Source organism: Bubalus kerabau, chromosome 5, assembly GCF_029407905.1.
Source record: "Bubalus kerabau isolate K-KA32 ecotype Philippines breed swamp buffalo chromosome 5, PCC_UOA_SB_1v2, whole genome shotgun sequence".
Classification (NCBI taxonomy): domain Eukaryota; kingdom Metazoa; phylum Chordata; class Mammalia; order Artiodactyla; family Bovidae; genus Bubalus; species Bubalus kerabau.
Genome location: NC_073628.1, coordinates 2,899,688 through 2,925,776, shown reverse-complemented (window position 1 = coordinate 2,925,776; position 26,089 = coordinate 2,899,688).

Genomic DNA, 26,089 nt, shown 5'->3' with positions numbered 1-26,089 from the left:
CAATCCCTGGGTTGGAAAGATCCCCTGGAGAGGGGAATGGAAGCCCACTCCAGTGTTCTTGCCTGGAGAATCCCATGGATGGAGAAGCCTGGCGGGCCACAGTCCACGGGGTCGCACAGAGTCAGCCACGGCTGAGCACGCACACATACTTTTACATATTCTGTCTCTTCACATTTCTTTTTTCTCTCTGAGTTTCGTTTTGTAAGGTTCTCTTGCCCTTTCTCCAAGTTCAGGTTCTTTCCTCTGCTGCCTTACAGCTCGTGACGAGCCCATTGGAGACATTCTTCATTTTTGTTGCCATGGGTTTTGTTTCCAGTGTCTCCTTTTGATTGGTTCTTAGAGTTTCCATCTCTCTGCTGACATGACCCATCTGTTTTCTGCTGACATTACCCAGGTACTATCTACTTTTTCTATCAGAACCTTCACGTATTAATCACAATTGTTTTAACTCCCCCGTCAGCAAATTCTAACATCTGTGTCATATCTGAGTCTTGCTCTGATGTTTGCTCTGCCTTTTCAGACTGTGTTTTTTTCTTGCTTCTTGGCAGAGAAGGGAACGGCAACCCACTCCAGCATTCTGGCCTGAGAATCCCATGGACTGTATATCCATGGGGCCACAAAGAGTTGGACGCAACTGAACAGCTTTTCACTTCACTGGCTGATGCTACAACTCTGCTCCTTCTTTGCCAGCCCACACCAGCCTGAGACCTTCTTCCTACATTCTGGGAAGCCCAGCCAGGACCCTGACCCAACCCAGGACTGACAGGGTTGATTTTGCCATCTGGTAGACCTGAAAACAAACAAAAAACTCCTGCCCCTTCTACTTTGAGGAGAGTGTTTGACATCCCTTCTTCTGTCCCCAACAAATTCCAAGGGAATCAGAGTCAGCACACAAAAGTCCTCTTTCATCAAAACTGAAGCATGAGCAAAGTTTGAGTAACTTCCTCCAGTTTCACAGGTAGTGGTGAGCTGGGAGCCCAGAATCCTGCATCCTCACCTGTGAGTGAGGGAGGGGATACAGCTTCGTCCAGCTCTGGGCTGGGAGGGAGCCTGGGGTCTGTCCGAGCCATTGCCTCCCCCCGCCTCACTGTTTATCACAGCTCTGGCCATCAAGGGAGGAAACCACTAGGTCTCCAATGCTCTGAAATCACAGCACGCCTGCAGCTGCTAACCCAGCCCTGGAACGGGCACTGCAGGAAGAAAAAGTCTCTCTATTAAATTCCCAAAGCCTGCTTGTAGGAGAGTAAATGTTCAGTAAACATTAATATTCTAAAAATGCACCTTAACATATGTTAAAAGGATGCGATAAATGCTAATGATAATAGTGTTAATTATAAGCCTGAGTGCTCGGTACAAGCCGGCAGGGCTTTAATCCTCGACGCACATGACCGGGGTCTCTGAGCCCCTCTCTGCACTTGAGCTCTGAGCTCCACAAGGCAGGGGGGTGCATGCTTTTTTTCACTGCTGCTTCCCCAGCCCTGCGCTCTCTTCTTCTGTGGGAAATGATCACAAGGCAAGACACATGAGGAGAAGCTGCAAAACCCCCAGGACGCCTGAGCCTCGGTGTTGTGAATGGTCATGCTGGGGAACAGTAACAGAATCCAGGGTTTGGGGAGCTGGGGTCCATTGTGCCTGCACCTGCCTTCTCAGAAAGCACCAAAGCCCCCCACATGCAGGGGGTCCCCTACCCTCTCAGCCTCAGTGACCCTTTGCTTTTAAGGTGCGTAAATGAGATGGTTATCCAAAGCCTCATGTCTTAGGTCAGCTGCTGTAACAAAGTATCAAAAGTATCATAGACTTGCGGGCTTAAGCAACAGACATATGCTGTTTTCAATCCTGAGGCTGGAACTCAGGGATCAAGTATATCTGATGGGAGTTGTCTTCCCAGCTTGTAGACCGCTGCCTTCTCACCGTGGCCTCACACAGCCTTTCCTCTGAGCATGCATGGGCAGAGAGAGAGAGAGAAAGACAGTGAACCAGAGAGTGTGGGATAAAGACACTTACCCATCGGGTCAGGGCCCCAGCCTTACAACCTCACTTAACCTTATTACTTCCCCAACTCCAAATAGCCACTCAGGAGTTAGGGCTTCACCATATGAATTTGGGGACACAAATATCCCACACATAATACATGACAAGCGGGACTTCCCCGGTGGTCCAGGGGTTAAGACTCTGCCTTCCAATGCAGGGGACCCGGGTTCCATCTCCGGTTGGGGAACTAAGGTCCCACATGCCGCAGGGACCAAGCCCATCACCACGACTACAGAAGCCCCCACACGCTGCCACAAAGGCCTGATGCAACCAAGAATTAATAAACCAAAAAACAACAACAAAAGCACGTAACAAGCAGTGTGTGCACGGAGGCTCTTGTGTGCTGATTACAGGCAGCTGGTGGGTGGAGCCTGGCTGGGGGCAGACAGGGGTCTCGTCCAGGCTGAGGTCAAAGTGCATGGTGACATGGGGAGAAAAGGGTTTGCAATGAGAACCGTCCACTCTCCAGCTGATCTGGGGAAAGCCACTCACCCCTCTGCCTCAGTTTCCCCATCTGCAAAGCGGATCCGCTGCCTCCTGGATACTGAAGTCTCTAGAGCCAGGCTGTGCTCTAAGTGTGCGGCATCAGCAGCCCCGTCGCAGGCCATCTGAGGACCAGGACTTGTCAGCTGAGGGTCGGCTGCACAGGGCCTGGCGACTCTCCCGCTGGTCCAGTGTGACCACCGGGGGGTGACCAGGCCATCTCTTGCCTCTCTGTGTCAACAGTTTCCAGTGAGCCTTTGGCCACGTGGAAGGCATCCACAGACTGGCTGCCGGGCCCGTTACAAACGGCCTGGAAGGAACCACAAGTCTAACATGCACACTCACCCTGGCGGCAGGCTTGGAAGCAGCACACTACCTCGAGGTTACCCAGCTCTGTCCGGTTGTCACGGGAGCCAGGCCACACAGACTGGACGCGTCTGACGCCGTTGACGGCTGTCAAATTAGGCTCCGGGGCCATCGATCGGGGCCATGTGCTTCTGCCGGGTGTAATTAGCTGCTCTGCTGAGCTTGCCGGGCGCTCTCCAGCCGGCAGCGTTGACCACGGGCGGCTTTGGGTTCTGCTTCTGCTCCCAGCCCTCGGCCCCAGCCCCCCACCTGTGGGTCCCACACAGAGGCCCCCATGACAGGTCCTGGGTCCCCAGCTCAGAGCCTCCTGACAGCAGAACCACCCAAGAGAGGGCCCACGGCCAGGGTTCCGAGAATGGACCATGAATTTTGATTCTTCTGTTGGGTGTTTTCAAGGACTTCTGACTTCCATGGCTGGGTCAGCTTCCATCAGACACTGTCCAGGTGTATCAAGGAGCAAACACACATCCCTTTCTTTTGACCTGGGTCTCTATCTCTTTACAGCAGATCCGGGTCGCAGCCCGGAAGCATGAGGAGATCACATGTCTTCTCTTCCTTTAAATCAACCCCAACCTGCCTGGCCTCCAGGTGCTGGGCAAGCAAGCCCTGCCAGGCTGAGACCCCTCCTTCCCCTCTTCCCCTGTCACCATCTCCCAGGGCATATCTGAAGAGACAAGCTGTTCCCAGCTTTTCATGAGTGCCTGCCGTGTGCCAGGCGGGAGCTGCGGGATTCCTCTAGCAACATCTCTTCTAAAAAATGTTTAATAAAAATAAGTATTTTTGAAATACAAAGAGCTGTACATAAATTAACAACTTGATGAGCTTTAAGATACACACCTGGGAACCCATCGCCACAATCTACGCGATGAACTCATCCATCGCCTCTGAAGCTTCCTCTGCTCTCTGAGTTGTCACTTGTGACAAGGACACTTAATATGAGATCTACCCTCCTAGCAACTGTGTGTGTGTGTGTGTGTGTGTGTGTGTGAATTAGTCACTCAGTCATGTCTGACTCTTTGCGATCCCATGGACTGTAATCTCCCCAGGCTCCTCTGTCAATGGGATTCCACAGGCAAGAAAACTGGAGTGGATAGCCATTCCCTTCTCCAGGGGACCTTCCCGACCCAGGGATCGAGCCCTCTGGAAGCACACAGCTCTGTTGTCTACAGGCCCCGGGCTGGACGGTCGCTCTCTAAGACTCATTCATTCATCCTGCAGAACTGAATCTTCACACCCTTTGTAAAGCTCCTCCAGTTTCCCCTCTCCTATCATCTCTTGGGTGTAGGATTAATCTCTCGGTGCTCAAGGTGAGGAAACAGAGGCCTGAAGATGCTTGGAGTTGGAACTCGAAGGGGAGTCCGGGGCTCTGAGGCTGGGAGGGAGTTCCCGGGTTAGGTGGTGTGAATGAAAAATGTTGCTGCTATGTCAGTAAATAAAGCGTGTGGTGGCCATCAAGCCATCACCCGCCTGGCTGGAAGGTGAGCCCTAGGGAAACTCAGGATGAGAAAGCACAGGAAACTGGCCCCAGAGAGATAAACTGCATATCAAAGGAATCATTTCAGCGAGCCCAGACTCTTGCATCTTCCCATTCAGAGAAAAGCACTAAATTCCTTAACTTGAGGTGTCTATTGTTCAGTTGCTAAGTCATGTTCCACTCTTTGCAACCCCATGGACCACAGCACACCAGGCCTCCCTGTCCATCACCAACTCCCGGAGCCTACCCAAACTCATGTCCATTGAGTTGGTGATGCCATCCAACCATCTCATCCTCTGTCATCCCCTTCTCCTACTGCCTTCAATCTTGCCCAGCATCAGGGTCTTTTCCTATGAGTCAGCTCTTTGCATCAGGTGGCCAAAGTATTGGAGCTTCTCTTCAGCATCAGTCCTTTCATTGAATATTCAGGGTTGATTTCCTTTAGGATTGACTGGTTTCATCTCCTTGCAGTCCACGGGACTCTCAAGAATCTTCTCTAGCATCATAGTTCAAAAGCATCAGCTCTTCGGTGCTCAGCCTTCTTTATGGTCCAACTCGCAGTAAGAGCCACCTTTTGTTGCAAAAAGCTCTATATATTCTGGTTTCCCCCACAACTTATCAGAGGAGCCCCTCAGAATTATTTGAGATGCTATGTCTGGGGCTTAAGTCCTCAGATCTGTCCATCAAACAGAACATAACTCTCTGTGTTTAAGCTGTGCTTTTCTTTTCAGTCAGTAGTGGGAGTGGGCATAAAAGTTAGCAGAAAATAGTGAGTGTGCCAGGACCAGCCAGGAAAGCTGGGTCAGGCTTCACACTGGAGCTTGGGTAGGGGAAGGGGGATTGAGGGGGAGGGGGGGTAGAATCTCTGGGAAGGAACAAACAGGCGCTGTGGCCGGGGGACCCAGAGTCAGGGACACGCTTCAGGCCTGCCTGCCATTCAGCTCTGACCTGGTTCCCTACCTGCAGAAGGACAGGCCAGCTCTCCCACCCATCCTGTCTTGGGCCCCCCTGGGAAGTGCTCTTGTGCAAGGGGTGGTAGGTGAGGCCCCAGGACTGTCCTGGGTGCCTGGCAGTGGGCGGCAGGACCACAGGGGGGTGAGGGGGGCAGATCCTAGTCCCCTCCCCCACTGACATAGGGTGCACCAGGGGCCCTGGGGATGGGGGCCCTGGAAACGGGGGCAGGGAAAGCTGCCTCTTTCCAGCCCACACCGTGGAAGACTGAGCAGCACCTGATTCAGTCCCGATCCTGGGCCTCCCCAACCAGCCAAGATGCTAGGCATCCCCTATCCTGCCCCTTGCCCCCCACCCTGGATGCCCGCTGAAGCTGAGAGGAGAGGAGGGCTCCCTTCTCCATGAGCTTCTTGCCCTGCAGGGCTCTGAGCAGGGGTCAGGCCTGATGGGACCCTGGTCACTGGTCATTTCCGCCATGGCTGTGGCTGCAGCAGCAAATGGGACCACCTGGAGCTTTTGTGGGCTCTCAGCCTGCATTAAAGGCACTAAGAGCATCCTGCCTTGATCCTGAAGATGGATCCACGAAATTACCGTGAAATGAGATGGAAAAAGACAGGCCGGCAGTTCCCTTTTCTCTAATCTCCTTATTTGAGCTCAATTTGATGTTCAAACAGACCCCGATGCGGACACTGCATTTTGCCAAAGAGATTTTGAAGGGTGAGGTAAGAGATTAGGCAGTCTCACATTTGGAAGTGTGTGCATACATTTGCATATTATATGCATCTATTATAACGGATCGTAAGTTGCATAATCAACCCAAAACAATCACTTTTTGTCCTGCCACATTTGTATTGTTTCTTGCAAGTGACATGAATCCCGATACCTGCCAGCTCGACAATGGGATCACACTGACGGCTAGACTCAGAGTTGCCAGTGAAGCTCCTCTGGGAAGAAGTACTTTGGGATCCAAGTCAGGCAGGGGTCCAAACACTGACGGCAGGTTTTCCTTTTAGTCTAGTCTGCACTGCACCCCTCCAGGCCTGGAGTTAAGAGCCCATGAGTAGTCTTAGCACCATGAAGGATTCTGGGTTGATTAGCCTCTTTTTCCTGGGGACCCTAATCTATAAAATGGACATACTTTCAGGACGTCCTTGGTGGTCCAGTGGCTAAGATGCCCAGTTCTCAATGCAGGGGGTGTGGGGAGGGGCCCGGGTTTGATCCCTGGTCAGGGAACTAGACCCGACATGTAGCGGCTAAGAGTTGGCAAGCTGCAACTAAAGATCATTCATGCTGCAACTAAGATCTGGTGCAGCCAAATAAATAAATTAAGTAAAAAGATTATTTTTTCAAAAAAGGACAGTTTCAACCTTGGCTTCTTCTCTGTGTCTCAGGTTGCTAGAAAAATTCCCAGAGTCATCAGTTACATTTCCATTGCAGGAAACAAATACCACTCTCGATTTAGGTCCTGGTCCGGCTGGAGTCACAGTCCCAGGCTGGGCCTCCAGGGGAGCCCGTCTGGAAGAGCCCAGTTAGGATGCTGCCCTTGGAAGTGCTGATTTCTAGAATGTCCCCTGGGACTGGGATGTGGGGGTCGGCTGCTGCCACCTGCACAGCCACCCCTCAACAGCCATGAAACCAGCGGCCAGGCCACAGCACCCACAGCTCCACGCTGCGTCCATCAGCAGGAACACAGGCTGTTCATGGCTCACACACGGCTATAACTGGAGACTGCGAATTTGCATTCAGCAAAGTTTTCATTCGGAACCCCAGCTGCACGTGATCTCGGGTGGCCTCAACCTGCAGCAGCGTGAAGCAGGATTTCGTTTTCCCGGCCAGAGAATGAAGTCAGGCCATGACAGTAAGAGTGCTAAATCCCGGCCTGTAGACCCCCAGGGACAGTGGTCAGTGAAAAGGCCCTGGCCCATCACCTTCGCAGAAAATGAATTTCTACAAAGAGGCAAAAAGTAGTGAAACAAGTAAAGTCTTTGTGCTTAGTTGCTCAGTCGTGTCTGACTCTTGGCAACCCTATGGACTGTAGCCCACCAGGCTCCTCTATCCATGGGATTCTTCAGGCAAGAACACTGGAGTGGGTAGTCATTTCCTTCTCCAGGGGGTCTTCCCAACCCAAGGATCAAACCCAGGTCTCCCGCATTGCAGGGGACTCCTTTACCGTCTGAACCACCAGGGAAGCCCAGTAAAGTCTTTACTAGGAAGAAAAGAGTATGTGTGGATAGGCACAGAGGCGGTCTCAGTGCAGAGTCGTGCCCTTGAGGTGGTTTGGATCACTTATTTGGGGCGTTTCTTCCGGTTCTCCTCTGTCCAGTCATCTGCTTTATCTGGCTCTGCTCCATATTTGGTTCATCTCAGGGTCCTCCCCTCTGTGCCTGCATGCAGCTCTTAGCCAAGGTGGACTCTAGTGAAGAGGCCTATGGGTAGTTGACATCACTCCCTTTTTGACCTTCAAGGAGCCTTTCTGCACAGGTAGTCGGGAAGGTCTCCTGGACCTAAAGAATGAGGAATATGTGGTCTTTTGTCTCTTATCTGGGCAGGCTCAGGTCCTCTCTCTTCACTCCTGCTATTTTGGAGCATCTGTCCACAGGGGAGAAACTCAAGCTGCTCAGACTGGAGCCTGCCTGCCTCCTGCCTCAAGAGGGAGAAGAACCTGGGGAGTGTAGTTTGCAATTTCCCAGCTTCTGTAATACAGGCTTGCTCCCCAGAAGGCAGCTGGAATGGCCATGGGCCAATGCACCAGGCCAACCCCACCTGGTGAGCTGGGCACTGCCGGGCCCAGGAAAGGCCAGTGCATCTCTGCTCACTCTGGCTCTTTCTGCTGCAAGTGGCCTTTCCTTACATCGGGACTGCTCTCAGATCTGGGAGCAACTGAGTGCCGGGTGATGGGGAGCCAGGATCTTCAGTCAGACCTGGGCTCCACCTTCCCCATTCTGCAAGTTACAAATTCTCCAAACCTCAGTTCCCTCTCTGCAGTGACTGGGGTCAAGAATTTCTATACAGGGGCTATTGGGAGAAAGAGAGGAGCTGGTCCTTTGGGGACCAGGACCAGTGACCACACACAGTGAGCGTTCAGTAAACTTGAGCTGAGCTGGCTGGCTGGCCATGAGGACTAGGTCAGCGTAGTGCTGGATGGAGGGCGGGTGTGAGAAATGGAATACTTCCTGCCATATCAGTACACAAGGATGTCAGAGTCACTGTTGACACCAGCCTTCCAGGGCATTCAGCCATCAAGTTGCAGCCACTCCCTACGGTGAGCACGGAGGCACTCTGAGTGTGAAAGATGCATGATGCTGGCCCCAGATAGCTGAGATGCATTTGAAAGGCACGACGTCAGTGAACCCAGACACTTGCATCTTCCCATACATAGCGTACGTGTGTGCTAAGTTCCTTCAGTTGTGTCTGACTCTGTGCAACCCTACGGACTGTGGCCCACCAGGCTCCTCTGTCCATGGGGATTCTCGAGGCAAGAATACTGGAGTGAATTGCCATGACCTCCTTCAGGAGATCTTTCCAACCCAGGGATCGAACTCATGTCTGTCATGTTTCCTGCATTGACAGTTGGGTTCTTTACCATTAGTGCCACCTGGGAAGCCCTCACATACACAGAAAAGCACTCAATTCCTTAACTTGGGATGTCTGGTTTCCTGGGAAAGTGAGTCGCTCAGTCGTGTCCTACTCTTTGTGACCCCATGGACTATATAGTCCATGGAATTCTCCAGGCCAGAATACTGGAGTGGGCAGCCTTTCCCTTCTCCAGGAGATCTTCCCAACCCAGAGATTGAGCCCAGGTCTCCTGCATTGCAGGCAGATTATTTACCAACTGAGTCATAAGGGAAGCCTAAGAATACTGGAGTGGGTAGCCTATCTCTTCTCTAGCGGATCTTCCTGACCCAGGTATTGAACTGGGGTCTCCTGCATTGCAGGTGGATTCTTTACCAACTGAGCTATCAGGGAAGCCCCTGGTTTCCTGTAATTAGCAATAATCTCTTGATGTTCAAACTACCCGCCCTTTGTGGCAAAACTTCTATGTAACCTGGCTCCTCCCTCATCGTCTCCTTGGAGCAGTCCTCTCAGGGTCACTTGAGATGCTGCCTCCTGGGCTTAAGTCCTGAAAATTTCTGCCAAAGAAAACATAACTCTCAACTTTTAGGTTGTGACTATTTTTTGACAGTAGGGATCAAGGAGTCTGGGGTTTGGACCTTTCGAGTTGTCCCCAAACAAGTTTCTCCTCTGCTTCCATCCTCATCTCCGACACAGCCATTGGCTCCCAGGGCTAAAAGCACCCCAGCAGGACGCCCTTAGCCCCAGGCTGGTGCCAAGAGCTCAGAGTGGACTCCAGGAGCACACCACCCGTCTCCACCGAGCTGGTCTGAGAGAAGACGACAGGCACTGCCAGCCCTGGCTGTGCCAAGCACACTGAGCAGGACCCAGATGCTAATTATCTCCTGCTGGCCAGCCTGCTCCCCAGGCACCAGGGCGCCCCCGCTGGCCCTGCTGGCCGCTGGCCTCTGTGCCGGGCCCATTAGCCAGCTCCCCCTCCATCTCACCTTCACTGTCCCAGAGGAATGATGTGTGGGCAGGTCTCAGGGAGGGTCAGTGCCACCAAGCTCCTGCCTGGGGGTTCTCTTTGCATTCTCTGGAAGCGTCTCAGAGGGTCCCCACATGAAAGTGACTCTGAGAAGCCGCCTGCAGGCCCACGGGTACACCCAGCCCCCAGCACCCCGGCAGCTGAGTGCCCCCCCAGCTGGGAGCTCTCCCTTCCCCAGCCCCCTCCCTCTGTGGCCCCGCTGGATGCTCGTGAAGCAGGACGCCTCCTTGGCCACCCCGGGAACTGTAACTGCGGACGCGTGGAGGGCGAGTGGCACAGACCCAGGCGCTGCTCACTGAGTGACCGGCCACTTCAGCACTGGAGCTGCTCCACGTGGAGAGGTACTGCTGGTTCTGAGCAGGACAAGGCCCAAGCGAGAGCCCAGGACGGGTGCCGACTGCACAAGGTCCACAAACGGGGGAGACTGCGCTCCAGGGAAAGCCAGGACCCACAGCGCAGCAGCTTGCCAGCCCTCAAAAGGTAATGTGCGCACAGCGGTCCCCCTGGAGCCGGGCACCCAGGAAGGGCTCTGTCTGAGGAAATTGTTGCTTCAGAGAAATGAACATCCAACCAATAGCTCAGCCCTCTGGGGTGTGCGGGACAGGACCACCCATCTTCCATGACCGGGCACCACTTCCCACACTGCACAGCTTCACGCTCCCCTGAAGCGACCCTTCTCCCGGTTCGCCACTTTCCCCGGATCTCTTCTGTTTCTTTTTAAAGAATTAATTCAACATAACCAAGTAGGGCTAATCCAAGAATTTTAGAGATGATGAACACATATCAATACAGCTCCACATATTAACAGCTTAAAAACTAAAACCACGAGGCCATCTTGAGAGATAATGAAAAGCACTTGCAAAATATGATAGCCACGCTTGAGAAAAGAAATCGGTAAATGGGGTTAGCGGTAAACATATACTTGTTTCCATGAAGAGCAGCTATTATTTTCAATGAAAAACAATACATTTGTAGTTGAAAAATTAAAAATCCTAGTTGGAAGAAGAAGAAAGGCCACAAAAGATAATATTATAATAAAGGGAGATATTTAATGACATTATTTGCAGAGTTATGCTTGTAATATCTAAGTTATCGAACTTTTAGGTAGGGGGGAATCTCAATTTAGCAACTACAGAAAGAAGTAAAACTTTGCATTAGAATTAAATAAATTTCAGTGTAATGGCCTTATTTAAGGTCAATATCAGAAAATGTTTAGTGTGTCTATATTCCTGGGTCTATTACTAACATGCCGCCTAGCATCCAGAGTTTGGTGCTGGGAGGTGAGCGCTGTACTCCGCAGACTCTGGAACTATAAGCCTGCAGCCCAGCTGCACTTCACCTCCCTTGCTGTGGACATAACACTCCTGTTAATGCAGCCCAGGTTGGGGGTGGCTCATGCTGCAGTCCATGGGGTCGCAGAGTCGGACACGACTGAGCGACTGAACTGAACTGAACCTGGCATGATTAGCAGCCCAGAGCTTGCAGTCGATCATGCACAGAGGTGAGGACCTGGCCTCCACAGTGGGGTGGGCGCAGGGTCACTCGAGGCAGGTGCCGGCTTCTCTGTGCCGCCGCAGCGCCTGCCCTCAGTCCCTCTGGCTGCTCTGAGACGTCCACCCTGGTCAACTGGCTCTCCCAGTCTCCCACATGCCTGTCTCAGAGCTCAGGCTGAGCAGGGGCTGCTGGCCAGGGTGGGAAGGAGGACCAGGTGGGGTAGGGTGAGGGGTGTGTCTGGGATACCGGCTGCCTTCTGAGAGCCAGCATGGCGAGCTGGGGGGTGGGTCGTCTGCTGAGCACAGACAGTCTACTGACTTTAAGAGCAGACACTGCAAAACCTCCCTGTTCCAGACCCTAAACAGAACCCAGAACTTGGAGTCCCAAAACCCGCTCTGCCTCACCATGGGCCACCAGAGGACACTTCCAATCAGCATCGCAGTATGCAGAGCCCCACAGGGAAACCCCAGGTTACAAGGTTGCAGCTGAGAAGACATGAGCCAGAGGCCAGACATCTTTCTCCTTCATCTCAGTTGATGTTTCTGGGAGAAATAACAAGGAAATACTGGATATACAAATGGCAAAAATAACCCCGAGCAGCGCACATACCAGGTGCACACAGTGCATCACACCATCGGGGGCGGCCTCCCCAGCGCTCCTCGGAGGAGCCTCCCCATCGGGGGGACCCTCTGTCATCTTCACTGGACGGTTTTGAGGAGGGGGGTGTTACCAGTAATCACGTGGCAGCAGGTACAAAGCAGGGAAAGTGAAAGTGAAAGTCACTCAGTCGTGTCCAGCTCTTTGCAACCCCATGGACTATACCGTCCATGGAATTCTCCAGGCCAGAATACTGGAGTGGGCAGCTTTTCCCTTCTCCTGGGACCCAGGGATCGAACCCAAGTCTTCCACATTGCAGGCAGATTCTCTACCAGCTGAGCCCATCAGGGAAGCCTGTAAAGTGGGGATGGTGTTGGCAAACCAGGATCCGTGGCCGCTGTGGTGTGGGTGCAGTTTGCAAGGATGATAAACACGGACAGGAGGGCTGGGAAACCGGGACAGCACCGCCGTCTGAGATCCGCGATGTGGTGGCCGGTTTGTTCATCCCACAGGCTGCTGAGCTCTGGCTGTGTGGCCTGGGGGCAGTTACAGAGAGAGACAACCTGTGGCTCGCGTGCCGTCCCCGCAGCCAGCTTTGCAGAGAGGCAGCAGGTGGAATGGAGAGGACAGGGCTTCAGACGCAGGCTGCCTGAGTTCAGGTCAGTTCCCAGCCGACAGCGCACCAGCCGAGCAGGGAAGGTATTCGTTGGCGTGGATTTTCTCCTCTCCTGCCCTCCTGGGTCTTGGTGGGGAGGACAGGCCCCACCGAGGACACAGCAAAAGCTGAGCTCTGCTAAAGTACAGAGATGAACCACGCACTCCTGAAGTCAAGGAAGACTTCCCTGCCTGCACATGCGCAGGAAGGCTTCTTGGGGGTCGAAAAGGGAGGGGGCCCCACCCCATAATAAGTGTGGACATGCACCCATAGGCTTCTGCGGAGGGATCCATCTTAGAAAACAGCTGTGCATGCATCTTGGGGAGGGTCTAAGACCAGTCACGTGTGGAGAAAGAAAAAGTTAATTGGCCATACGTAGGAAAAGACCCGGAGGACTGTCGTATAAAAGGTGATGTAAATCACCTCTGTGCTGTGCTCCTTACTCAGGACATCTGTGCTCCTCTTTTGGTGAGTATCTCTCCTGTGCCTCTGACATAAATAAATAAAACTGTTTCTCTGTGTGCTCTCCCATTATTGTACTTCATCTCTAATAATAAACTTTGTATCTGTTTTACAGTTTTTTGCCTCCTTGAAACATTCTTGGTTTCAGACAGAGTAAGACTCAGGGAACTTTGCTTCTAGCCTCTAGCCCCTGGTGGACTGGAGGCTAGGTTCAATCCCTGGACAGGGAAATAAGATCTTGATTCAAGACTACTGTCCCTCTGAGAACACTACGACCAAAGCTCAAAGCACCAGAACTTGGCTTTACCAGGCTTCTTGGGCTCCGGGCGTGGGAAGGTGTTCTGATCCAGCCAATCATATATTCTGCCTATGAGCTACTCAGCCAATCAGTTGCATCTGCTCAGAATCATGCGGCCAATCAGATGGAACTGTCCTAAACTTCTCAGCCAACCTGATAGACTTCCCCTGAACTTCCCAGCCAACCAGATGTGCCTGCTCTGAATTACTTGGCCAGTCAGGCGTGACTATTCCGATCTGGCCAGTCTGCGGGCGTCCTGGCTGGGACATCCGGCCCTCAGGGTCTTGACCGCAGTCACGTCGCCTGACCTGTTCTGAAACTCTGTCTGTACACCTTTGGAGCTGCATATTCCCTTCCTCCTATCAGCGTTGTGTGCTGGGCCTCATTTTTCTAATCCATTTCAGTTCTGTGTATATTTGTCATATCCATTTTTCCCTTTTGTTGAAGAAGTCGTGTCTGACTCTCTGACCCCACAGACTACAGCACACCAGGCTGCCCTGTCTTCCACTATCTACCCAAGTTTGATCAAACTCCTGTCCACTGAATCGGTGATACCATCCAACCATCTCATCCTCTGTCGCCCCCTTCTCCTCCTGCCCTCCATCTTTCCCAGCATCAGGGTCTTTTCCAATGAGTCGACTCCTCACATCAGGTGGCCAAAGTACCTGGGCTTCAGCTTCAGCATCAGTCCTTCCAATGAATATTCAGGACTGATTCCCTTTAGGATGGACTGATTTGATCTCCTTGCAGTCCAAGGGACTCCCAAGAGTCTTCTCCAGCACCACAGTTTGAAAGCATCAGTTCTTCCGTGTTCAGCCTTATTTATGGTCCAACTATCACATCCATACATGACTACTGGAAAATCCATAGCTTTGACTGGATGGACCTTTGTCAGGAAATGGTGTCTCTGCTTTTTAATACACTGTCTAGGTTTGCCATTGCTTTTCTTGCTTATAACCAAAGCACCGTGACTAATACACTGTGTGAGCTTGGGTAAGTCTTGCCAATCTCTGAGCCGATAGTGGTTATTCTTAAAATGGGATGAGAACCCCTGGCAGGATGGTTAAGACATGTGCTGTGTGTGTGCTCCTGGGCCACCTGCATGGTCTGGAGGACCTGTGAGAGCGGTGTGGGCAGAAGTGCAGCTGCAGAAGCCAGCTTGCTAAAGAATAGCTTGTTAGCCTACTTACTAATCTCCTTTCTGTCAAGAGGTTAACATTTTCAGAAACAAGAAATGTCTATCAGAAACAATATGTCAAGCCATTTAAGAGGATTTGGTTACCTGATACTCTGGCCACTGGATGCGAAGAGTCGACTCACTGGAAAAGATCCTGATGCTGAGAAAGACTGAAGGCAGGAGGAGAAGGGGGCAACAGAGGATGAGATGGTTGGGTGGCATCACTGACTCGATGGACGTGAGTCTGAGCAAGCTCAGGGAGGTAGTGGGGGACAGGGAAGCCTGGCCTGCTGCAGTCCCTGGGGTCCTGGTGTGCTGGCATCCTGGCATGCTGCAGTCCATTTAAGAGCCCACGTGAGGAGCTTTGCTTCCCAGGTAGGTTTGCCAGCTAAAATACTGGACCCCTGGTACATTGGACTCTCTGACAAATGACCATTTTAATTTTATCATTATTATTACTTTTGGCCACCCCTCATAGCTTGCAGGATCTTAGTTCTCTGACCAGGGATTGAACCTAGAGCCCAGCAGTGAAAGCACCAAGGCCTAACCACTGGCCTGCCAGTAAATCCCCAGACAACCATTTTTTACAGCATAAATATGTCCCATGCAATATTCAGGACACACTTCTCCTACAAGCGCAGTGGTGGCTTGTCTAGGATGCCAAGGTGCCCGGCTGCCCTGCGCTTTTTTCTGCACCTTGGCTTCCTTGGGAGTTCATCTCCCACACCCTCACTGGGCCTGCACTTTGCAGGGGCTCTGCTGACCATCACTGGCTATTACCCGATGCATCCCTCAACGCCTGTTGCATTTGCTCCAAGCATATCAGGTCAAGCCATTTTGACAGCGACGAGGAACATATGCGCACCCACAGCCGTGTTCCAGAACCAATGGTGTCTCAATAATGAAATTGCCAGCACTCTCACGCACCTCACCACAGGGAGTCCAATAGGAAGCATAAACACCCTTCTGGCTCATTACGGCTCATTTTCGCATCCCAAAGAGTCTGTTTCTCAGCGGGTGCCTCAGATCCTTCCCCCACCAACGCAGCCCCGTCCCTCAGAGCGCCGCTCAGCCCAGGTCCATTATGCACTCCCTTCTGTCCACCGCGGCCAGAGCGGAGAACACATTTGCTCGACAAGCCTCAACCTGCTAGTCTGCTTCCCCCAGACAGACACGGACGCTTCACGTGATGTCTTACTGCATCACCCAGGGAGGGAGACCATTTCCTGGACTGGGCTGCCTGGAAAAGACTCTCCCTCCCAAAGTGGCATGTGGAGGGTCGAACCTGGTGGAGGCCACGTGGTGACCTCCAGCCACATGGAGAACAAAGCTGCAGGTGCCTGGGTCGGAGGCGCCCCCTGCTGTGGGCTCTGTCTGGAGGCCGCAGAGCCAGTGGCTCAGACAAGACTGCTGGCTGTGACTGTGGGCCTCGGGGACGGCATTTCGGGAGGCTGGTCGGCATCTCCGGGGAAGCATCTCCTGTGCCGCATTGTTCTGCAAAGCCGATACAGCAGTCTTGAAAGGAGTGCCTGCAGCGAGCACTCTGGGGTTGTCCTGGAGCAAGATTGAGGTTGATTTACTGTGATCGCTCACGGGCCTCTGTGATGCTGGTTCTGAGAATAAGTCACAGAACTCATAGATGGTCACGCCCCCAAAAGTCCTCACTGCCGCTGATTTTAAAGCTGCCAGACCAGTTCCCGATGTGAACCTGGCCGGGCGGGTCCATTCAGGCCTCAGTTCTGCTGTTCTTTCATCAGTCCACTCAAGAAACATTTCTTGGGCCCTAACACGTGCCAAGACTCCTGTGCTGGGGGCTGGGGCAGTTCTGGCAATGAGGAGGCAGTGAGGGGGGCCATGGGGTGCAGTTGATTGTCAGATGAGGAATTCCAGGCCACGCGTGATGGAAGCGATCAGACGCAGCAGGGCTGTGTGTGGAGCGGCCCTGAGAGGCACACGCAGGGCCACACAGCTGCCACGGAGGGCTGCCCACGGGTCCCACCTCACGCCCCGTTCTGGCCTCCCGCCCCACCCGGGTCTTCACTCTCCTGGGGTCCAGCCCTTTCCCCCTGTCTGTGCTGTTTCCCATCCCGGGAGCTGGGGCTGAAAAGTCCAGTTCACATGAGCGATTCTGGCAGACATCGCCGCATACCTGGAAGGCTCCCTCCTCTGCCTCCTAATCCAGGCCCCACGAAGGGCACGGGGGGGCGGGGGTGGGGGTGGCAGCACTGGGATTTAAAGAAGGAACAAGGAGGCCCTGGGTGGTTGCCTTTGAGACATGAACTTCAGGAACTGCCGTGAGCATGCAGATGCTGTCAGCTGCAGCCAGGGGAGAGGAAGCCGAGGCTGCTGGGGGCTTTCCAGACGGCGCGCCTTGGCCTGGGGGGCACACAGAGGGGCTGCCACGCTCCCCCTGCCAGCCCCAGACTGGCACACGCTGGCTCAGCCCCGGTCTGTATACTGACCTGTGGGGAGGGGACACCCTGGCCCCCGCTACTACAGGCATGGTCTGTGGACCAGCCGTATGGGCATCACCTGGGCATTTGCTCCAAGGCCAAATGCAGGCCCCACCTCCGGGCACAGGACTCAGTGGCGGGCCAAGGTGGGATTCACAACGGGACCGCAGAGGAGAACCCCCTGGGGGTCCAGTGATTGGGACTCCACGCTCTCCCGCTGCCGAGGACCTGGGGTCAGTCCATGAGAAGTGAGAATAATGGGAACTAAGATCCCATAGGCCACGTGATGCAGCCAAGAACAAACAAAAAAGCTTTAAAAAATGGACTGCAGAGGGCACGGCGTCATTCTGTACATGCTAGGTGGGCTAGCACGGTCATGGGCATGGGAGGGGGTTGAGGAAGAAAAGACTGATATCGTGATTGAGCACGGTGATGAGCAAAACTTGGTCCCCACCTGGGAGGGCTCATGGGTTAATTGCTTTATAACCAGGAATTACACGATTTTTCCAGGACCAGGCTGAGCGTCCCTCTTCTGCCTCAGGCTCCTCCCCGCTCCTCCCCCATCCATTAGTTTGCATCTCAAAGTGTGGTCCGCTGTCAGCAGTACCACGCACGCATCCCTCACTCGGGAGCTTATTAGGGAAGAAGGCTCCTGGACCAACCCCAGAGCCATGAGTCAGAATCTCCGGGTGCTGGATCAGAGATCCAGTTTATAAGCCCGGGCTTAACGAGGAAGGGATCTATTCTCCCCACGTCCCGAGAAGTGCCAGGCAGACCATCGAGGGGTGGTGTGCGGCCAGGATGCTTTCTGGCGAGCTGCTCAGACCTTGTGTGCAGTTTGTCCTCCTGCTGGTGGTCGTGAGTTTTTAGGCTAACTGTCCCCTCGTGTGGCCCAGGCAGGAGGACAGAAGGGACTGGCTGGGTCCACCCCTTGTAACCCCTTTCCCAGAAGCTTCCCCAGAACATCGCATCTCGTTTGTGTGGCTGTAGCTGGAGGGACGGGAGCTGGGCAGCACAGCGTTTGAGCTGGGCTGGAGGCCACCCCACCCCACTGGGCTTCTGCCATAAAGAGGAGACTAAGAATGAGTCCCAGGCGCCCCCAGAGTCTGCCTGTGCACACTCACGTGTGGGTCCTCTCCCCTCGGCTTTCAGAGCTGCAGTCCTGTCTTCTCTATGGGGACTGGGAGGCATGGAACAGGTCCGACTAATGAACTGTGCATAGAAGTAGGTCAAGCATTTGCAGTGCGGGCCTGAGACTCTCCACGGCTCTTTCCATCTGCACGGCAGCTGGCGGGGTTTGAGAACACAGCTGCTCCCGAGCCTGGGGCCCCAAGTGGCTACAACAAGCAGTCTCTCTGCTTGTTGTTCCCGATCCCTGCTGACGCATGATTGACATGCCGCCTGAGCAAAGAAACTGTCTGGTGCTGTTTAAACCCCTGGGACTTAGAGGATGCTTGTTACTTCAGCATAACCTCGGTTACCCTGACTGATATCATTCTTCTTAATACATATCAATAGTCCCATAAGATGACTTAATATTTTTAGACAGTTTCTTACATATACTTTGTCCTTCCACTCTCAGACTTGTCCATCTTTCAAAACTCCAGTTGCGTGTCCCTGGGAAGCCTGTCCTGACCTCCTCAGGGTGAATGGGCCCTGTGCCTCCCCGCTTCTTGGCCTGGTGCCCCTTGAGCAACGGCTCCTTGGCTATCAGCGGTCTGCACACCCTGACCTCTCAATGTGCTGTTTCCCAAGGGCTGGGATCAGGGTTTACTCATCTCTAGATCTCAGCCTCAGAACGGTGCCTGGCACATGGGAGACCCTCGAAAGACATGTTGAATTGAACTGAAACGGAACACATGCAGACAGACAAGTACACGGGAGACCAGTGGTGGACTTTGCTCGCTTGTGTGCCTTTGCTCACACGTCTTCCTTTGCTTGCAGTGTTCAGTTCATCTTCTAAGTCCCCATCTATGCCTGTTATGTGCACACCCACCCGTAAGGGCGCTGCCTTGTAGGGAAAGTCGTCAATCTCCTGATAACTATTTATGGAGAAGCTATTATGTACCAAGTATGTGTCTAGATTTTTAGTCTGCAGTGATGAGCAAAACAGACAAAAGTATTTGTATTCTACTGGACAAGATGGCAAGAAAAAGCACATTAGGATGTCAAATTACATGAGATTCGCCAAATGCCCTGAAGAAAGGTTAACTGGGGAAAGGGCTGGTAGGTGGTAGGTGATGCTGTGTTCAGAGGAAGGTGAAGAAAAGTCTGGGAATAGGGGACGTTTGAGCTGACATCCGAAGAAAGTGAGAAATTCACCAGGCAGATAACGCAGGGCAGGACATGTCCAGAGGAACAGTTTCTTTAGACAAACAGTTTAGGCCAGTGCCAAGGCCGGAAGCGTGAAGAGCAGTGAGTAATGGGGAGACTGAGGCAGGGAGGCTGGGGAGGTGGGTGGAGCCACAGAGACCCCTCTGGCTGAGAGTCAGAGGGTAGGTGGGGCTGGGGGTGACAGACGTCGGAGACTAGGAAGAGGTGATGGTGGCCAGTTTGATGGAGCCTGTTAGGTGGCCAAATGGCCACGTGGAGGACACTATTTGATAGTCTGGGGCCCGTGGGAGAGGGCAGGGCTGGGGGAGCTGAAATCTGAGGGCCTCTAACATCTCTGGATGCTAAGTCAGTGGCTGGACAGCATCACTGGGAGGGGGTGGGGAGGGCTGATAGATAAGAACAGAGACTCGAGCGCAACCCTAGGGCCACAGGTAAAGCTGGGAAGAAGAGGAGGACTCCCCGAAGAAGGAGAAGGACTAGCCAGGAAGGTAGGAGCAGAGAATAAACAAAACCCAGAATCAGGACACTCATTTGAGTATAAAATGAACCCCCAAGGTTTTCTCTGACTTGCTAATTAACAAAGACATCAGTCAGATGTTACAGCCAGGAGAATTTAAAGAGCATTATAGAGGACGTAAGGATTCCACAGACAAACTTACATATATTCCTGGCAGTTCTGTCTACAGGGCGAAAACCAATTTCATTCCAGCAGCGGCAACTAATTTGCATTTCCGCCTGCGAATCATTTTCATTATTCTATTTTCCACAACAGTTTTGTGCAACTTGTAAAAGAGCTCGAGGAAAAATAGAGGAAAAAAAAACAAAAACGGACAGGTGCAGTAGACAGGACACTCAGGAAATTGGTAGGGAGTTTTGGTGATTGTTGTTTGCCCATTTAAAGTCTTTACCTATTTTTCCTGATGCAGGAGACCATGGTGCCTTAGAAGACACAAAAGCTAAGTGTTTCCAGAAGGAATGATCCGCGCGTCAAGTGCGGGAGGGAAGGCGAGTTGAGAGTTGGCTCCTGGATTTGCTCAGATACAGCGGTTGGTGGCGTGACAAGGGTGGTTTTGGTCCATTGACGAGAAGGCAGCTGCAATGGGGGCAGGGGGCATTCAGGAGACGGTGGGAGGTGGGGCAGAGGAGCCAGCGAGACTAGACCCCTCTAGAGAGGTGATCACAGACTCCTCTGACCTGGAGCAGAGAAGGGCTGGAAGGAATAGCTCTTCTGGGGCTGGTCCTTATCACCACCACCCCTGGGGACTTGCTGCTTTCTTGGGAAAACAGATCCAAGCGGCCACAGACCACCTGTCCTAGGAGAAAGAGACCAGCACCAAAGCAAAAGCCCCAAGGGCAGAGGGGAACTAGCTCCAGAGGATGCAGACAGTGTGAACTCCCCAGGGTGAGCATCCTACCAGAGGCTGCAGATAGCGGAGCCCCCTCCAGACCGGGGGGGTGTCCAAAAGGGTGCCCCTGTCCTGTAGGCTCCAGACCAGGGTGCCACCTCACCATCGCCCTGCCGCCACCCCCCAGCCCCGGGTCCCCATCCTGCTCCGTCCCCTCCTCCCTTGCCCGCCCCTCCCTCCCACTGTTGCATCACTGCAGCTGTGAACACAGCACTCCGGGGCTCACAGCTATTAAGAGGCTCGGCAGGAGGCACGCCCTGCCTGCTCGGGGCCCAGAGTCTCTGCTCTTTCAGCTGCCGTGTCCTTGGGCTAATGCCTTGAGAGAGAAACGTGTTAGAAAACATGGTCGTGCGTGCCCCCAGCTGAAACGTGGTGTTTGGAAACGTGTGATTTTTGTCTGTGCGTTTGCCTCTGAGAATTCGCTGTCACATCGAGGTTTATCTTAGAGAGAGAGAGAGAAGAAAAAAAAGAGGGCAAGAGAAACTGTGAGGAAGAGAGAGTGGAAAGGCAGCCGGCCACCGGGGAAGGCATGGCTGGCTGGGCCTCCAGCAGGGCCTTCTCTGGAGGCCTGTGATCTCCGAGCTCCTGCTTTGCAGAGTCACAGCCCAAACCTTGGGAGCTGGGTTCTCTTCTGACTTCACGGAGGAGACTTGGGCCCCCGGGGGTTTGCTAAGATCCTGAGTTGGGAATCGCTCGTGGCTGCCAAATGCCAGCTCTGGTCCCGTCACTACCTCCCAGGAGAGCCGTGAGTAGTGGGGCTGCCTTGGAACCAGGAGCAGGGTTAGACTTTCTGGAAAAGTGAAACGGGCGGCAGGTGGGAGATAACGGTGTTGGAGAATGAGCAGCGGGGCCAAGGCCTAGTGAGCGTGAAAGCACAGTCCTCAGTCATGTCCGGCTCCCTGCGACCCCACGGCTGTAGCCCGTCAAGCTCCTCTGTCCCTGGGATTCTCCAGGCAAGAATACTGGAGTGGGTGGCCACTTCCTTCTCCAGGGGATCCTCCTGACCCAGGGGTCAGGCCCGAGTCTCCTGCATTGGCAGGCAGATTCTTTAGCGTCTGAGCCACCAGGGAAGCCTTGGCCAAGGGCTGCGTTCCCTGTAAATGTCTTCAGTGGGGATTCCATGTCATTACCTGTGTTTGAGCCAGGGCAGGGGTCACGGGTCCTTGCCTGGCCCCAAATCCTCCTGGGGTTCGGAGTCCCCAGCCCCTGCTACGGTGAGTCCCAGCAGTGCTCGGCCCCGCCCTGGACATCCACGATCTCCCCTCCCGTGAGCAGGGAGACGGTGGTGCTGTCCAGGTGAGCCTGCCGGCTCTCAGAAGATGATCAAATGCGTCCCCTCAACTACGACAGTGCCCACCAGGCCCTGGCAGCAAGCATGGGACGCGGGCAGAAGTCAAAGGGGCTGGACCCTGGCTTCTCGGCTAAGAAGGCAAAGTGCGGACAAAATCGTGAACCCAGATCTCCAGCGACTCCTGGGTCTCAGGGGCACCTGCCCCCCGGGCAGCAAGGTTTCCTTCATGGTTTTGGAAAGTTTAAAGGCAAAAATGAGGATTTAAAGTGTCATGATCCACTTTAGATGAGAAGATCTGGGCTCTTCCAGAGATGCCCTTGCCAGCTTCTAGGCGCCTTGTCATACTCTATTACCCTCATCACACCCCCTCCTAGAAGGCAGGGGCTTATTCTTTTCCATTCCTCCTTTTTATATTTCTGTAAGTAGGACATGCATGTATGTGTGTGTGAGAGAGTGTGTGTGTGTGTGTGTGTGCAGATATACATTTAAGAGGATACATATGTCAAATATTCCTGCAGAAGGGCAAGGCAACACACTCCAGTATTCGTGCCTGGAGCGTGCCATGGACTGCAGGGCCTAGCGGGTTACGGTCCATAGTGTCACAAAGTCAGACACGAGTGGAGCGACTTAGTACACACGCAGCACGTCAAACGTTGCTGAAGGGCTTGTAAACAGCTGTCCCCACCTCCACCCCAACTTCTCAAAGGCATTGGCTTTCAACTCTTAGTTAAGTCTCTAAGTATTGAATACTAACATCATCTATGCTCTTAAAGAAATACATTGCTTCCATCACAGTCTCTAGATTCAACAGCTTTAGGCAGTATTACAGAATGCTGAGGCACTCACCTCTCTTTAAGTTACCGCTTCCTCTCCCAGTCCCTCAATGTGGCTGCGGCCCAAATTTTGGACCAATCGCTATTCTGCTTTTTCATTATTGCACCTAGGTAATTGTCATTTGCTTTTGAGTCAAGCGTAACTGGTTTTTCTTTTTTCTTACATAACTTTTTGTTTTTCCTGGAGTTAATACTTGCCTTTTTTACCTGTAAGTTGCTTGGGTTGTTTTTTTTTAAATCATATCTCCTCGTGGTGAAGTCTTCCCACACTCCAGCAGCCTCTCCATGCAATTTTCCCCTGGCACCAAGGCCATCAGGTTGCCCTTTTAGTTCCATTTTTCCTACACCCTCTCTTCTGGGATCCCTCCAGCTATTTGATTTACTCTGGATCTTTGCTCTCGAGGCCAGGAATGGGGGCCTGGTGGGGAGAGGGGTCCCCGTTCCGTCTGCAGGGACTGAGGCAGTGCTTTCAGAGTCTCACTGCACCCCCTCCCTGCAGATTTGGTGAAGACGTGTGCTGCTGTGTTCCCGGCCATGTTCTTTCCTTTTGCAACATGTTTTAATCCGTAGGCCAGGCTCAGCTTTGGCACGAGCGAGCACCTCTTTGAGTAACTCCAGGGAATGGCACGCGTCCTGTGACCGCCGCCCAGCTTGCCTTCTGTTGCTCCTCCTCCCTCCGTGTGCCCCCGCCTGACAGCCCCTCCACCCCGTCCCCGCCAGCGAAACCCCCAGCCTCCTCTCTGCTGAGGGCAGCCTCTGCCTGTCTTCCCCTTCACGACTGGCTTTCTTTCAAGCTGCTACCTCCCTTTCTTCCCACACGGCTCGCTGGACTGCCATAGTCTTTCCTTCCCCTGGAATGTGAGCTGCCGACAACCCAGGGAGCCTCCATCACAATGCTTTGCCCAAAGCCCCTGTTCGATAAATATTTCACAAACACTGATTGGCATCCTCTGCGTGTCCTGGCGAGGGGTCTCCAGAACCGATCTCCACCCAGATGGTGCTCTCAGAAATCAGGAAAAAAGGATAAAGGATGTCTCTTATTCTCATAGATCTTGGCAAACATCTTTCATTCAGTATTAACTCTGTGTACGTTTCAGCTCAGCCAAAACTAAGTCTCCCAGGAATTGTCTGAGATGAGAAAAAACAATCACTCGAACTCCCTGAATTCTAGAGCTCGTAGGCTCTTTCTTCCCGTCCTCCCCCACCCCTCCTCCTCCTTCTTTAATATTTGTCACTTATCTTTAAACAGATGCTCGGCCGGGTTTGGGCCAGTATTGACCAAGTACGAGTAGAAACATCTGGCCTCAGTTGTTTCCACCAGAATTTCCCCCAACTTCCTGCTGCATATTCCAGGCTGCCACGTCAAAGCCGGGCATGAGGCTCCCTGGGACGGATGCGCGGCAGCCTCACCGCGGAAGGGTGAACGGGGCCGTCCTTCATGCCTTTGCCAGGTTATTCTGCCCCCAAATTGCCGACAACTTTTGTCCTGTCTTTAAAGACAATTTAGCCAATTTTTTTCCCTCAGAGATTCCAAGGTACTTGAGAAAAAGATTCCATTGTGGAAGCGTCACAGGATTGGGACTTATTGTCTCCCCTTATTACCAGCTGGCTCGATGAGACTCTCAGGCTGTGGAATTAAGGCCTTTCTATTTTTGATGCCCCATTTCTCAAAATAGGTGGTGCATGAGCCTACTTGCTGGCCCAGATCGTCCACTTGGGCCCTTGGGTTTGAGGGGGTTCCTGCCTCGACTTCCAACTCAAGCCTTGGTCCAAATCCATGCAAGGAGCCCAGGATACGTCCCGAATTCACCAGACCCTCAGGACCAGACTCGAGATAGAGTTTCATCCCAGGACCCTAGGAGAAAGACACGGGTTGGCTTTTTTGAGTCATCCATTGAGTGACACAGAAAATGTAGAATTCTCTGATAAAGTTACAGGCATGCTCGGAAAACTATAAAGCACTTTATCCCTCCTGTTGACTGTCTAATGAAGCATCCACCCCACCTGCAGTACTTTGTTTCCCTAGCTTTGGGCTCCCTGTCACCTCTCCCAGGATGGTGTGGCTGACCTGGGGGTCAGAGAGTGGTCCCTGGCAGAGGTGATCGAAGGGTGCTTGGATGGCCACTCGGGAGCATGATAAAGGCCTCCCAAATTTTGGCTGAGAGCTCAGATCAAATGGCCTCTAAATTCCCTCCAGTCCTGGCATGCTCATTCACTTTAGTCCTGTCCAACTCTTTGTGACCCCATGGACTGTAGCCCACCAGGCTCCTCTGTCCATGGGGTTCTCCAGGCAAGGATACTGGGGTAGGTTGCCATGCCCTTCTCCAGAGGCTCTTCCTGACCCAGTGATAGAACCCTCGTCTCTGGCGTCTCCTGCATTGGCAGGCGGGTTCTTTACCACTAGCGCCACCTGGGAAGCCCAGTCCCGGAGGCCTCAGCTTTGCTGGAGGCTTAAGGCATTAAGGCCAAGATTTGCTCTAGCTCAGACACGCCCAGTCCACACCTCGGCCACTGACCCCTGCCGTGGGCTGCTCTTCCTGGTCTCCCACTCTGTTCCTTCGTGACCCAGACCCGAGGATGGGGAGTGGATTCGATGACATTCACCAGTGACTGAGCATCTCCCCAGAGCCAGGCCCTGGGCAACAGGCTTATTATCTAAGCCAGAAATAGATGGATGGGAAGCCCCAAGGGGGCCCTGAACCAGCCCCTGGGTTGGGAGGGAGAGAGTGATCCCCCCGCTGCAGGCTTGGAAGAAATCCCTGGTGTCTGTGTTCTTGGAATCTGTGGAGAGACAGTAAGTCCTCTGAAATATTAGGTGGAGAGAGGAACCAGTATTTTTACAGGTTCAACTGAAAGTGGCGGGGATATTGGCTGGCCCTGTCTCCCTGCTCCCTGGCAAGGAGGTCCAAGCTTCCTTAACAGATGGCAGCACGCTTTCAGTTACTTTATTTGTTGCTGCTGTTCAGTCACTAAGTCGTGTCCGACTCTGTGAGACCCCGTGGCCTGCAGCACGCCAGTCCTCCCTGTCCTTCACTATCTCCTGCGGTTTGCACAAATTCACATCCACTGAGTCGGTGATACTGTCTAACCACCTCATCCTCTGCTGCCCCCTTCTCCTTTGGCCTTCAATCTTTTCCAGCATCAGGGTCTTTCCTGGTGAGTCGGCCCTTTATTTACCTGGTGA